Source organism: Schistocerca nitens, chromosome 9, assembly GCF_023898315.1.
Source record: "Schistocerca nitens isolate TAMUIC-IGC-003100 chromosome 9, iqSchNite1.1, whole genome shotgun sequence".
Lineage (NCBI taxonomy): Eukaryota > Metazoa > Arthropoda > Insecta > Orthoptera > Acrididae > Schistocerca > Schistocerca nitens.
In genome coordinates, this window is record NC_064622.1 from 46,793,419 (window position 1) to 46,809,175 (window position 15,757).

A 15,757-nucleotide genomic window follows, 5' to 3' on the forward strand; every position below is an offset into this window, starting at 1 on the left:
ATTAAAGCAAAGACGTTTTTCGTCACGGCGAGATCTATTTACGAAATTTCAGTCACCAACTTTCTCTTCCGAATGCGAAAATATTTTGTCGAGCCCAACCTACATAGGTAGGAATGATCATCAAAATAAAATAAGAGAAATCAGAGCTCGAACAGAAAGGTTTAGGTGTTCGTTTTTCCCGCGCGCTGTTCGGGAGTGGAATGGCAGGGATATAGTATGGCTGTGGTTCGATGAACCCTCTGCCAAGCACTTAAATGTGAATTGCAGAGTAATCATGTAGATGTAGATGTAGATGTAGAAGGCGTATATAAAAACCTTACAACTCAAGCGATATTTTCAGTTTGTTCTATAATATATAATGGCGTGTGACGAGGGCCTCCCGTCGCGTAGACCGCTCGCCTGGTGCAAGTCTTTCGATTTGACGCCACTTCGGCGACTTGCGCGTCGATGGGGATGAAAAGATGATGATTAGGACAACACCCAGTCCCTGAGCGGAGAAAATCTCCGACCCAGCCGGGAATCGAACCCGGGCCCTTAGGACTGACAGTCTGTCGCACTGACCACCCAGCTACCGGGGGCGGACTGTTCTATAATGCCCACTGAGGACGTTCTCCGGCAGGATTCTTTGTATTTGACTTTGCTTCGAAACATATTCAGAGTGAGAAATAAAATTTTATAGTGCACCGACAATTGCCTGCAGACAGAGTCATCTAATACTAAAATGTAGACTTTCACGGCCGGAATGTCATGTACATTTTAATTATGCGGGCTGTTATGCCGTGGTCGGCTGATGAATTCTGAGTCAATTCCCAATGTTTCGCCCCGTCTGCGGAGGACATATTCAAGGCGGTCTGTAGCTCGACGGAAGGTCCAACATCTAAACAATTTATATTAGCTGTAAGGCAGGGATCCTACTAAACGTTAGAATCATATTCTACGACTTCCTTCAACGTTTCACTCGAGCCACAACGTAAGTGCTTCTGGATCTGGATGCAGACGGCGTAGAGAACGGCGCTTACAGGAACAATAAGGCAGTGAGCAACGTCATCAGAAGACTAACAGCGCAGCGTCGCTTTAATACCGTGAAGCGGCAGTTGACATTCAATTTGCTTCAGATCGTCAAAGAAATACGACATTCCATTTGGCCCGGGTCCTCGAGGGGAAAATACCTGCAGACATTTGCGTAATATGTCGCCAATAAGGGAAAACAATGAAAACGCAATTAAATGAAATGAGAACCTCATTTCTGACGGACGGCGAGCAATCAAATTTTGAGCGTCCCCCCTCCCCCCCCAACCCCCCCCCCCCCACCAGTTTGTCCGTCCGTCGCATGCAGAGAGCACTCCGCGAGGACTTATATTCGAAATGCAGTGTCTCCCCTTATCCCCGTCACGCCTCCCCACCCCCTCTCTCACTCTCTCTCTTACTGGTCCCCGTGCGTCTTCCTTTCTGAGCGGAATTAGATCGCCGTCGGCGCGCCTCGGATGCGCGGGGTGATTCCGCCCCTGAAGATGCTCTCCTACTTACACCTCGAAAGGTCGCTGCGAGCGACGGAATTCGCATAAAAGAGGCAGGCGACTTTTTACGAGGCCCTGGGGCGCACATCATACGCGCCGCTGCCTGTCCTGGTGGAGCAGTAGCCCGGCAGACCCATCTCCGCAACTCCCGAGAAAGGGCTGCCACTCTTTGCAGCGCCCAAGTGGCCCGAAGCGAGAAAAGTAGCCTCTCCTTTATGCACCACTGGTGTCTCTTTCGGCCACGTTTATTTAGGCTCCAACCATCTTTACGTAAGTACGGAGGCCAAAAAATATACCCCCCCCCCCCTCTAGGATATGTCATGGGTCAATGCACTCAAGACTGATGCAGCATATGACTCACAGAAGACCACACGGCGATCAGATGTTCTTCATCATCATCATCATCACCATCATCATCATCATCATCATCATCATCATCTTCTTCTTCTTCTTCTTCTTCCTAGGCTGCAGCCTGTTTCCTTCAGTACCCCACAGTCTACCCTGCTCTATGAACGGCCAATATTTCTTTCATCAGCTAATAATTTACTTCTTACAATTTTCACAATCTTCCGTTCATCCACCCCGTCTACGCGCTCGTTCCACTCATGCTTTCCCTTATGTACCCACTCATTAATGGAGTCGAATTTACAACCTTTCCTAATGCTTTCACGCCTCTCTTTATCTCTCGGTGTCTTCCCTCTGATCCTTCGCAGAATTTTCATTTCCGTGGTTTCCAAAAGTCTCTTTGTATCTGATGTTTCAGGTCTTGTCTCAGCTGTGTATTTCATAATTGGTCTCACTACTGTTTTATATTTTTTGCATATTTTTGCCTTTGCATCCTTATTTTTCCCAATAGTATCGTTTAAACACCCTGCCACCTTATTTGCTTTTGCTACTTGTTCCCTAACTTCATTCTCGGCATTTCAGCTGGACAGTTTGTAAGTAGGCTGTTTAGGTTTTTATGTTGGTAACGCCATGTAGCGCTCTGTATGAAAAAATCACTGACTGTGCTGTGTGCAGTCTGTGGCTGGTTAGCATTGTTAGAATATTCGCTATTGTAGTGTTGAGCAGTTGGATGTGAACAGCGTGTAGTGTTACGCAGTTGGAGGTGAGCCGCCAGCAGTGGTGGATGTGGGAAGAGAGATGGCGGAGTTTTGAGAGCGGACCATCTGGACGTGTGTCCGTCAGAAAAACGAAATTTGTAAGACTGGATGTCATGAACTGATTATATAAACTTTTGAACACTTTTAAGGTTTGTTCTCTATCAAAATCTTTCATTTGCTAACTATGCGTATCAGTAGTTAGTGCCTTCAGTAGTTTAGAATCTTTTATTTAGCTGGCAGTATTGGCGCTCGCTGTAATGCATTAGTTCGAGTGCCGAAGATTTTTGTGAGGTAAGTGATACATGAAAGGTGTGGTGTCACTGCCAGACACCACACTTGCTAGGTGGTAGCTTAAATCGGCCGCGGTCCATTAGTACATGTCGGACCCGCGTGTCGCCACTGTGTGATCGCAGACCGAGCGCCACCACACGGCAGGTCTCGAGAGACGTACGAGAACTCGCCCCAGTTGTACGACGACGTTGCTAGCGGCTATACGGACGAAGACATTTCTCTCATTTGCCGAGAGACAGAATAGCCTTCAGCTAAGTTAATGGCTACGACTTAGCAAGGCGCCATTAGCCTTAAATAGCTTGTATATAAAGAGTCACTTGTATCGCCACAATCTCCAGATGTCTCATCAAGAACGATGTATACAAGGATGTATTAAAAGTTAAGTATATTCCAAAGATACGTATTTTCTTTATCACATTCATTAAGTCTCCTGTTTCAGACCTCACTCCATCCTTCGTGAGTTAGCGCGTGCATCTTGGCCGCCTCTTTCAATTAGTGTGCGTAGTGTTGGCAAGTCTGCCGACACAACAAAAGGTATAGGTTATTGTTAGTCAGGGCCATTCTTTTGAAGGGATTATTGAAAGTCAGATTGCATTGTGCTAAAAATATTGTGTGTCAGTTTAGTGTTGATCAGAATAAGTAAAGAGAGTAATATCTGAGTACGTTCAGTTTTGCTCATCTGTTTGAAAATCAAACAACATAAGAGGTTTACCAGCACAGTAATTCATAATTTTTCTAAGGGGACGTTTCAAGTTCAATATCACGATATTTAAATGTTATTTCCTCTTGAATAACTTTTCCATTAGCCTCCAGTTTGCATCTAATTGGTTCGACAGTTGTGGACGCACATTTCGTTTTTTTGAGCGGACATGACAATATTGTGGCTGCCACGTTACATATATGTAAAAGTTTCTGCAGATTATCTTCACTGTTTGCCACCAGAACTGCATCGTCAGCAAGAGAGATGACTTACTTCTTAGTCCCCCACGCTGTAACCACTACCAGCCAGTACCTTCTTTATCACCTCGTCCATGACTATATTAAAAAGTAGCGAGCCCGAAGAGTCGCCTTGTCTGATACCACCATTAACTGCTATGCAGCTAACCTGGAACCAATTTTCACCTGAAGGTAATTGTTGGAATATCTATCTTCAATTGTTTTTATTAAGTTCGAAAGAAGCCCCCGACTGTAGAGCAGGTTTACCATATCTGTTAACTGAATCCTATCGAAAGCCTTCTGTAAATCAATAAAACAAGGATAAGCTGGTCTGTTGTATTTAGTGGACTTCTCTGTGACCTGCGTCTGTGCATGACCTACCGCATCTAAAACCATACTGCTCCTACAGAAAAATTGTAACACTTTTTATTTTATTTCCTATTATTTTTGTTACGGGTTTAAGAACTAAACTCAGTAGATTTATCCCTCTGTATCTGGATGGGTCATTCTTATCTCGTCTTTTGTACATGAGAATTTTAATACCAGTTCTCTATTCGTTTGAATTTCACTACCACTTATAGAAGTATTAACCAACTTGGTTAATTGTTCAGTTAATGAATATCCTCCGTACTTCAGTAATTCATTGGAGATCCTATCTTTCCCTGACCTCATAGTTTTAACAGATTTACAGCTTCTTATACCTATGCGTCGTCATAATTTATTTTATACTGCCCTCTTTTTCTGGTGGCTTTTTACTTTTACACAACTCTGTTAAATATTTAACCCATGATTCCTCATATATATATCGTTCACGGATTTCTGTAATGTTTTGTATTAACTGTACGTGTAGCTCAGAGCTCAAATATTAATCCCACAAAGCAGTTCGACGCAACTCTCGAAAGTTCCCGAGAAAAGTGACTTTGAATTTTTCCGACCAATCTTTAACACCCTAAAGTAAGGGCAGACTTTCGGTAGACAACGTGGCTCTATGGTACAGCGTTTGCCTGGCATGTAGACAGTTCTAGTTCGATTCCCGGATGTGGTAAATTTTTAAACGTAGGTGCGTTTTCTACGAGCATATATGTGAAGATTAAAATACATAAGGACGAAAACGATATTTAATTTTGTGTGTGTGTGTGTGTGTGTGTGTGTGTGTGTGTGTGTGTGTGTGTTCTCCACATTTCCGCCTAAACCACTGGACCGAATTGAACAAGACTTGGTACACATGTTCCTTACTATCAGGCAACAATCGCTATGGGGTTAAGAACCTTATACCTACGATATTCCAGGAGATCTGTCATCATAAACAATAAGATGCGCGATAAACTACCTCGCTGCGCATGAAGTTTAGAATTATTACTTCTTTGCAACGAATACTACTCGCCACATTTTTCGCTGACAGTATACACTGAATATACACTCCTGGAAATTGAAATAAGAACACCGTGAATTCATTGTCCCAGGAAGGGGAAACTTTATTGACACATTCCTGGAGTCAGATACATCACATGATCACACTGACAGAACCACAGGCACATAGACACAGGCAACAGAGCATGCACAATGTCGGCACTAGTACAGTGTATATCCACCTTTCGCAGCAATGCAGGCTGCTATTCTCCCATGGAGACGATCGTAGAGATGCTGGATGTAGTCCTGTGGAACGGCTTGCCATGCCATTTCCACCTGGCGCCTCAGTTGGACCAGCGTTCATGCTGGACGTGCAGACCGCGTGAGACGACGCTTCATCCAGTCCCAAACATGCTCAATGGGGGACAGATCCGGAGATCTTGCTGGCCAGGGTAGTTGACTTACACCTTCTAGAGCACGTTGGGTGGCACGGGATACATGCGGACGTGCATTGTCCTGTTGGAACAGCAAGTTCCCTTGCCGCTCTAGGAATGGTAGAACGATGGGTTCGATGACGGTTTGGATGTACCGTGCACTAATCAGTGTCCCCTCGACCATCACCAGTGGTGTACGGCCAGTGTAGGAGATCGCTCCCCACACCATGATGCCGGGTGTTGGCCCTGTGTGCCTCGGTCGTAAGCAGTCCTGATTGTGGCGCTCACCTGCACGGCGCCAAACACGCATACGACCATCATTGGCACCAAGGCAGAAGCGACTCTCATCGCTGAAGACGACACGTCTCCATTCGTCCCTCCATTCACGCCTGTCGCGACACCACTGGAGGCGGGCTGCACGATGTTGGGGCGTGAGCGGAAGACGGCCTAACGGTGTGCGGGACCGTAGCCCAGCTTCATGGAGACGGTTGCGAATGGTCCTCGCCGATACCCCAGGAGCAACAGTGTCCCTAATTTGCTGGGAAGTGGCGGTGCGGTCCCCTACGGCACTGCGTAGGATCCTACGGTCTTGGCGTGCATCCGTGCGTCGCTGCGGTCCGGTCCCAGGTCGACGGGCACGTGCACCTTCCGCCGACCACTGGCGACAACATCGATGTACTGTGGAGACCTCACGCCCCACGTGTTGAGCAATTCGGCGGTACGTCCACCCGGCCTCCCGCATGCCCACTATACGCCCTCGCTCAAAGTCCGTCAACTGCACATACGGTTCACGTCCACGCTGTCGCGGCATGCTACCAGTGTTAAAGACTGCGATGGAGCTCCGTATGACACGGCAAACTGGCTGACACTGACGGCGGCGGTGCACAAATGCTGCGCAGCTAGCGCCATTCGACGGCCAACACCGCGGTTCCTGGTGTGTCCGCTGTGCCGTGCGTGTGATCATTGCTTGTACAGCCCTCTCGCAGTGTCCGGAGCAAGCATGGTGGGTCTGACACACCGGTGTCAATGTGTTCTTTTTTCCATTTCCAGGAGTGTATTTACACAAAAATGTCATCGTGTGACGCATGGTTCAAGAGAAACCATGTCGTAAACACTGACGTACATGAAAAAATGCTGCACGATCATCAAGTTTTAATACGTTTATTCTTTACTACCAAGACATCCTACAGTCGAGTCAACTTAAGGAAATCCGTGATGTCTGGCAGGGCTTTTGACAGGTTTGAACTCCGAAGCGCAAACGGCTGGAGGCGAAAACGATAGCCTTCTATACAAAGCTACGAAGAGGCGTTGCCATAGACATTATTTCGCAACAGAATTTGTGATACAAGAACGATACAAAATTCTAGCAGTGATGCTAGAAGAAGAGTAAGACTATCATTTTTCTTACAAAAAAAACAAAAAAAAAGAGAGAATCGAAGATCTCATACATAATTAAGGCATCGAAATGGAGTTAATATCCTGAGATATAATCTAATCGCTAATCGATATAATCCGATTGCTAATCTCGTTGAAATACAATGTTTCACCACAACGTGCGCTACGAGAGGGCTATTAAATTTACTGCAGCCTGCTTGAGCACACACCATTCGACTTTTTTTGCAGCACACACGCTCGACATTTACAAAAACGTGGCCCAGCCTCACGTAAGTGACAAAAACAGTGTGCGAGGGACGAAAAGAGAATCTCTGCTATAAGGATCGTATATTCCGTTCAGTAGCACGCCCGCTTATCAACCAGTCAGTCAGGTATGTGCTTTAATGACAACCGGAGGTTACGGACTTACGAAACAGAGGCTGCACGTAAATGGGAAGAACCGAGCGACGTGGCAGCGTTAGCAGAGCGTTTCGGAAGGTATTCATAGTACAGGCTGCTCTACTATTCTACCTATTGGCCGCTGGACAACAACTTAATTAGTCTGACTAACGGATAGTAGTTTAAGGAATAACAGACGCAGCGTGTAATAGGGTGGGGATGGGAAAAAGCGGCTGGTTAAAACCGATACCGATATTTTAGTTCCGAATAACCGGTATTTTTCGGTATTTATTTGGTCTCTGTTATGACAGGTCTTTTTTATTTTTTTTACTAATAATCGGCGAGAAAGCGAAATATCAATTAGCCATAGTGTTAAATTTTTGTTTCTTAAGTGAACCTTTTTCAAAAAACGAATAATTTTTATTCGTAAAATTTCCGTTGCTTTGAAACATTCCGTTATTAAGAGAAAATTAGAAAAGCGTTCAAAGCTGATTTAATAACAATGCGGTTCGCCTCGATAGCTGAGTGGTCAGCAAGGAAAATGGTTCAAATGGCTCTGAGCACTATGGGACTCAACTGCTGAGGTCATTAGTCCCCTAGAACTTAGAACTAGTTAAACCTAACTATCCTAAGGACATCACAAACATCCATGCCCGAGGCAGGATTCGAACCTGCGACCGTAGCGGTCTTGCGGTTCCAGACTGCAGCGCCTTTAACCGCACGGCCACTTCGGCCGGCCGGTCAGCAAGGAGGTCAGCACGGTGGCTTGGCTATTTCTCCCTCCTGAAAGTAGGAGGCTGTTTCTCTAGTACGCGTGCTTCACCAAAATCTGTTTGCACCACTCTTCCTGGTGTTCTGCCACCGCTGACTTGGTGTGCTGTCTCATGCGGATATATCTTTTGTGTTCAGATATCCGTGTGCTGATTGGTCGCCCCGGCTCGCCTACATACACTAATCCACATTCGCACTTCATTTCGTAAACTCAAGCAGCGTGAAGTTTGTCAACTGTACCTTTCGTTGTGCGAAAAACATCTTTTATTCTGTTTCTGCTCTCGGAAAATCGGTTTGGTGCCTGCTCGGCGAAGAATTTCGCCCACCCGTTCAGTGACACCGTGAACATATGGTAACAGAGCGATGTTTTGTGCTTCCTTTTGCTCTCCTCTATTGCCTTCATTCTTTGTAGCCTTAGTTTTATCTACTACTTTCACTCCGTAGCCACTGGCACAAAAAATGGACTTGAGGTTTTGTAGTTTACCCTTTAGATGTTCCCCATCGCTGATCCTGTGAGCCCTCTTGGTTAAAGTGCGCGGGGCGGATTTCTTCTGCGTAGGGTGATGATGGGAGGAGGCATGCAGGTACTTGTCAGTACTGATCGGCTTCCTAAATCCTCTATGGCCCAGTTTACCATCAGGCTTTCTGTGTACTTCCACGTCGGGGAAAGACAGCAACCCATTCTTTTCCATCTCGATAGTGAATTGGATTCTGCTGTGCTGCTGCTTGAGATGTTGGCGGAAATTTCGTAGCTCGTCCTCTACATGTGTCCAGATAATGAAAGTACCGTCAACATATCGGAGCCAACATTCTGGATGTAATGGTGCGGACTGGAGAGCTGTTTCTTCAGAAGCTTCCATGAAGATGTCTGCTGCAATAGGTTAGAGAGGGGAGCCCATAGCTACGCCATCTGTCTGTTCATAAAATTCCCCTTTCACCTGAAATAGGTGGCCGTTAAACAGGGGCGCACGAGATCGCAAGGCGTTCGATACAGTTGCCCACAGTCGTTTAATGAACAAAGTAAGAGCATATGGACTATCAGACCAATTGTGTGATTGGATTGAGGAGTTCCTGGATAACAGAACGCAGCATGTCATTCTCAATGGAGAGAAGTTTTCCGAAGCAAGAGTGATTTCAGGTGTGCCACAGGGGAGTGTCATGGGACCGTTGCTGTTCACAATATACATAAATGACCTGGTGGATGACATCGGAAGTTCACTGAGGCTTTTTGCAGATGATGCTGTGGTGTATCGAGAGGTTGTAACAATGGAAAATTGTACTGAAATGCAGGAGGATCTGCAGCGAATTGACGCATGGTGCAGGGAATGGGAATTGAATCTCAATGTAGACAAGTGTAATGTGCTGCGAATACATAGAAAGATAGATACCTTATCATTTAGCTACAAAATAGCAGGTCAGCAACTGGAAGCAGTTAATTCCATAAATTATCTGGGAGTATGCATTAGGAGTGATTTAAAATGGAATGATCATATAAAGTTGATCGTCGGTTAAGCAGATAACAGACTGAGATTCATTGGAAGAATCCTAAGGAAATGCAATCCGAAAACAAAGGAAGTAGGTTACAGTACGCTTGTTCGCCCACTGCTTGAATACTGCTCAGCAGTGTGGGATCCGTACCAGATAGGGTTGATAGAAGAGATAGAGACGATCCAACGGAGAGCAGCGCGCTTCGTTACAGGATCATTTAGTAATCGCGAAAGCGTTACGGAGATGATAGATAAACTCCAGTGGAAGACCCTGCAGGAGAGACGCTCAGTAGCTCGGTACTGGCTTTTGTTCAAGTTTCGAGAACATATCTTCACCGAAGAGTCCAGCAGTATATTGCTCCCTCCTACGTATATCTCGCGAAGAGACCATGAGGATAAAATCAGAGAGATTAGAGCCCACACAGAAGCATACAGACAATCCTTCTTTCCACGAACAATACGAGACTGGAATAGAAGGGAGAACCGATAGAGGTACTCAGGGTACCCTCCGACACACACCGTCAGGTGGCTTGCGGAATATGGATGTAGATGTAGATATCAGGTGCCATACATTCCTCTAAGCTGTTAATGGTGTCTTGTACCGGTAAATTCGCGAATAAGGACTTAACATCGAAGCTAACCAACATGTCTGTGGCTGAGATACACTTTCCTTTTAAAAGTTTCACAAAATGGGTGGTGTCCTTAACGTACGAATTTGTGTGGCCTCCCACCTGTCGGAGCTTAGAAACCAGTTCCTTTGCTAGACTGTACGTCTATGAATTAATGGTACTCACAATCGGTCGTAACGGAAAGGGCTCTTTATGGACCTTCGATGCACCATATATTCTTGGTGCCTGTGGAACTTCTGGGATGAGTTTCTGGCCGTGTCGAAATTCATTCTAGTTTGCTTTAGCAGTGCTTGCGTCGATTTGATTATGTTGGCCGTCGGATCTCCCTTAAGTTTCTTATAAGTGGGTTCACTAAGAGGATCCTCCATTCATTTGTTACAATCTTCCAACACAACGGTCGCATTTCCCTTGTCTGCTCGTGTTATTAATAAATGAGAGCACTTCTTCAGTTCCGCGATAGCATGACGTTCCTCCTCGATCATATTTTGTTTCGCAGGCTTTGCGTGTGTCAGGACCCACACTGTTTCTAGTCTAATCTTGTGGTAGATGACGAATCGAGGCCTCGACAGATTCGATGAGGATTTATGGAAATCACGATAACCTAAACGTATACGGCCGGAATGAGATTTGAACCGTCAGCCTTTGGAATGTCGTTTACACTGTGCCACCTTGATAGGCACGTGCAAAAAAACAGCTGAGTGTAACTGCTACTTTGAGATGAAGAGACTGCTACAGGAGAACGTAGCGGGCGGAATAATGACGAAAAAAAATGACTGACCTCCTACTGTACATTGGAGGGCTATTTCTAGGTACAGTCTGGAACGACTAAAACGTCAATGAAGATAGAAAAAAGCCGCTCATCCAAGATTCTCTCGTGTGAAAGTAGCTTTGCATTTGCGTTTTGGATGACGTTCGTAATTCCGATACCGAGGACAACGTCAACGTGAATTACCTGAGTGCGGAGAACGGTTTTGTTGCAGACGCGCGCTTGACCACAACAGATAATGTCGTACTGCCCCTGCAGGTGTAGTTACAGCGACTCTTCTGTAGCCACGATTTGTTTTTTGGTGGCTTTGAGAGGTCAGCGCAGCCGTCGACGCCCTGTCCTTCCAGCCGGGCGTCACGATCATCTGGCCCCAATCACAACGCTCTTTGTTAACGAGTACTGCAGATGCATGTATTTGACGATCATCTCCGGTTGTCCCCGGTACTACCGTAAGAGGCGACGAGCGTAGAGGCAATCGTCTCTCTGACGCACCTGGTTGAAGACACCCGTGCCCTGTCACGTGAGAAAGTTCGCAACTGCCTGCTGCACACACTCGTCCGACAGGAATCGTCGACCCTTCAAGGTCCTATTTAAGGGACCGAAGGTGTGATAATCGCGGTGGGGGGGGAGGGAGGCGGGGATCAGGCCTAAAGGGCGGGTTCAAAATGTTTCAAATGGCTCTGAGCACTATGGGACTTAGCATCTGAGGCCATCAGGCCCCTAGAAATTAGAACTACTTAAACCTAACTAACCTAAGGACATCACATTCATCCCTGCCCAAGGCAGGATTCGAACCTGCGACCGTAGCAGTCGCGCGGTTCCAGACTGAAGCGCCAAGAGCCGCTCGGCCACCGCGGCCGGCCTATAGTGCGGTTGTTCGAGTTTCTCCCACTTGAGTCTTCCAGTTGAGGCTTGTCTCCCAGATCGACTGGCGTCTAGTGTCAAATCGGGCCGTGCACGGAACTTGGCGCACCACTCCAAAACGGAGGTTTTCGACGACACGCCGCTTCAAACATATTCTTCATTCTCCAATGAATGTCCACCGGCATTTTTCCTTCGGCAGCTGAGGTATAGGACGACAGCACGCCATCATGTTTGAACGCATTCGGCATAGTTCACGTTTCCGTATTTACTGCACGCACTTCAGAGATACACGAATGCCACACCTGTCACTTCCCTATGTGTAGGTGCTTGTATACCTGCTTTGGAGTCAGCGGCAGCAGTGGCCCCAAATGGAAAATTCCTGATCGCCATCCTGGGCAAACTATTGTAGTGGCAGCTTCTGCCACTGAATGTATCAGGATGACCAAATGTACTGGGAAGAGGCAGAAGGCACTGTATTAAGACTCGTCCGAGTTTTCCAGGTGATTGATTGTTTCCAACTACAGTGCCGTGTTCCCCTCAGTCTGCGTCACCGGGCCCCGCAATGCTGAGGACACCAGTTCGCTGACTGCCAAACAGATTGGCGTGGAATGGCTGCCTCAGTGACCTGTGCACACACCGTGTGTCGGTGTGCATCCCTGCTGACTCAGTGCCACTCGGTGTGAGCCGCAGGCAGCCAGCTGCGTGCTTCTCGCCGGCGTGGCTGAGATCGTGGCGACAACAAGCGCCCGCGATCCGGCATCCGAATCACCGACCCTCGCCTCGGGATGTCTCCGGCGTTTGTTGGAAGCCAGGACGAGTACCTGCAGTAGCGAGCCGTGGAGTGGCCCGCCGCTGTCTGGCTACGGAGCCTGCGTCGGCCTCAGAGTGTCGAACCAGTGATCCACCGTGGACTGGAAGGCTGGTGCCCCATCTGCTTCTGCATGTAGCTGGAGGTATGACACGCCCCGCCATCCAGGAGCGCTGCCACACTGCATGAATCTTCTTAGAAACCTGCACCTATTTACAAACGGCTGTGCGCCTCTGTTTTGCCACACACGCCACTTGACGTCACGTACTCTTAACATGTTAAGTTGGCCAGTGGTCCCCTCCTGCCTGTGATTTGCGACATACAAAACTGCTACGTATACTCTTTCAGCAATTTGACGGCCCTGTGGCCTCTATTCTACTTCGCAGCTGTTGGTGTGTGTAACTCACTGCAATCCGACCTTCACCTGGCTGTAACTTGTGCTCAGAATATTGCACAATACTAACTTCCCCTATCCTAAACGGTGGTGCCGCTTCGCTATTTAGATTAGAAAATGAGACACGAAAAGTAGACGATGTGATTTGTTATCTGGACAACGAAGTAACTGAGGAAGGCTGAAGTCGAGAGGATATAAAATGTACACTGGATACAGTAAAAAAGAGAATTTTTTAAGCTCAAATATAAATTTAAGTGTTAGGAGGTCTTTCCTGAAGGTATTTGTATGGAGAGCAGCTTTACAAGGAAGTGAAATGTGGACAATAAAAAGTTCAGACAAGAAGAGAATAGAAGCTTTTCAAATACGGTTCTACAGAATAATTCTGAAGATTGGATGAGTATGTCGAATAAGTAATGTGTCAGAACAGAATTGAGCAGAAATGAAACCTGTGGCATAGCTTGAGCAGAAGGTACAGGTTGATTGAACACACACTGAGCCATCAACGAACCGTCAACTTGATAATCGAAAGAAGTGTGGGAGGTAAAGATTGTAGAGGAAGACCAAAGCTTGATTGCAGTAGACAGGTTGAAACTAATGTAGGCTGCAGTATGTATGCAGAGGTAAAGAGGCTTGCACAGGATAGAGTGGTGTGGAGAGCTGGATCAAACCATTCTTTGGACTGTGGACGATAACAACAACAACAACAACAACAAAGTTCAAATACCATTGCATTAAACATGCGCATTCAACATATTTTTCGAGAACAAGTAACTAAATTTTCAGTTATCTCTTTTATTGATCCATCCGTTGATTCACAGAAGTGGTTTATCGTTATGTACCTTCGCCAAAGTTCTCAGGTTCAGCATTAAATCCAAACACGAAATATCGATGAGATATCTTGGAACCCAGTGAATAATTCCATCAATATTTTATTATTTTCTTCTAGGAAATATAAGTAAACAAACTCATACACCACGGCACGAAAATGGCTAAATGGACTGGCCAATACGACGTCGCACAATATAACCCTACAACGAAGCTGTCGATAGTTCTGATGACACTATACGTTGTACGACTCGGAGAAGAATAGTGTCTAAATTCTCTGACCTGTATTTCGTTAGGTTAATATGGTGCTCTGCTGCGGAGCAATTTTAGTTCATTTTTAGGATTCCGTATCTGAGTCGGGAAAAACGGAACATTTATAGGGTCATTTTATTGTCTGTCTGTCTGTCCGACTGATAAAAATCGTTTTTCTCATTTCTCATGAACGGCTAGACATATCAAGCTGAAATTTATGCCAAATACTGTGGTCTGCAGTCCCTTGTCGATGTAAAAAATTGAAGCTTCTAAGTCAATTCGATCAAAAGACGCTGCCATTTATATCACATATTTTGATATTCGCAAACTCACACATCAAAACTTATAATCATTAAATTTGGCAGGAAACAAGGTTTCGCAGTAAAAGTAACGGAAAAATCCGAAAACTATTAATCTATTATTATATAACACAGAAACAATGTTTCTTTTGTCACTTCTTATCCGACTTCAAATTTAAAATTAAAGCATTCTCGAAAGTCTTGAAATTGCCAGGACCGACATCTCACCAGTATCGACGTCGATAACAGACAAAAATCGTAAGGATTCTAGATTCCCTGAATGGACGAACTGCCCGTAAACATATTTAAGTTTGTACTGAACCCTACTTGCACCTGGCCGATTTTCCTATTAGGCGGGCTCTTATTTCAGTGTTTAAGATTTCGGCGTTCGTGCGGTGTTGGATATGAGGAACCGTATTACTATCTAACCAACATGTCTGCATTTAAAATTTAGATTTGGAAGTACAGAAAAAGGCACAATAGAGTCATAAACAAAAGTGCCACGCTGATATTTTTAGGGAGCCACGTTAAAAACTTTTAATTGCGCTGGCAGTGAGAGAACAGTGCACTATCTAATTAGCGTTCGCGGGTACTACGAGCTGAAGATGATGTCGACCAGTAAATCCAGGCGTCGACAAAAGTGCACGAAGCCGCCGCTAACGAGACCCGGCCCATTTTACACAGGGACGGAGAAACGTTTGGTTTCCGCCGCTTCTTGACAAAGCAGCCACGCCGAGCTAAGTAACAGCTTTAGAAGGAATTAGCCTGCACTCGCTTGTTCCTCGCAGAGAACCGAGTTTGTAATTCCAACGTTCTGAATCCTCAAACAATATTGTCACTTTCAAATTAAATATTTCAAAAGCAACGGCTCTCCGAAAGTTCTCAAGATTCGCAACTTTTCAATTCCCGCAACTTCTTCGTACCATTAGCCCCAGTCCACTAGTTTCGGCTTCCCATTGCAACCGCTACACCTCCTCCCCCCCCCCCCCCTCTCTCTCTGAACTTCCGTCCCCTCATGACTTTCTTTACGCGCTTTCCTCCCCTCCAGAAACGCTTCCGTCGCCAAGTTTCGGCACTGCTCCAAAAACCTCAGCCCTCCCTCCCTCCCCAGACCAACTCTATGCCAGCCGGCTTTTTCCTGAGGGACTCGGTTGCCGTCTGTTATTTTTATTTTATTTTTTTAATTATTTGCGCGCCGCCATCCAATTATAAGCAAAAAACCGACAGTCCCGCGCCGGAACTTGCCGCAACTCATTCG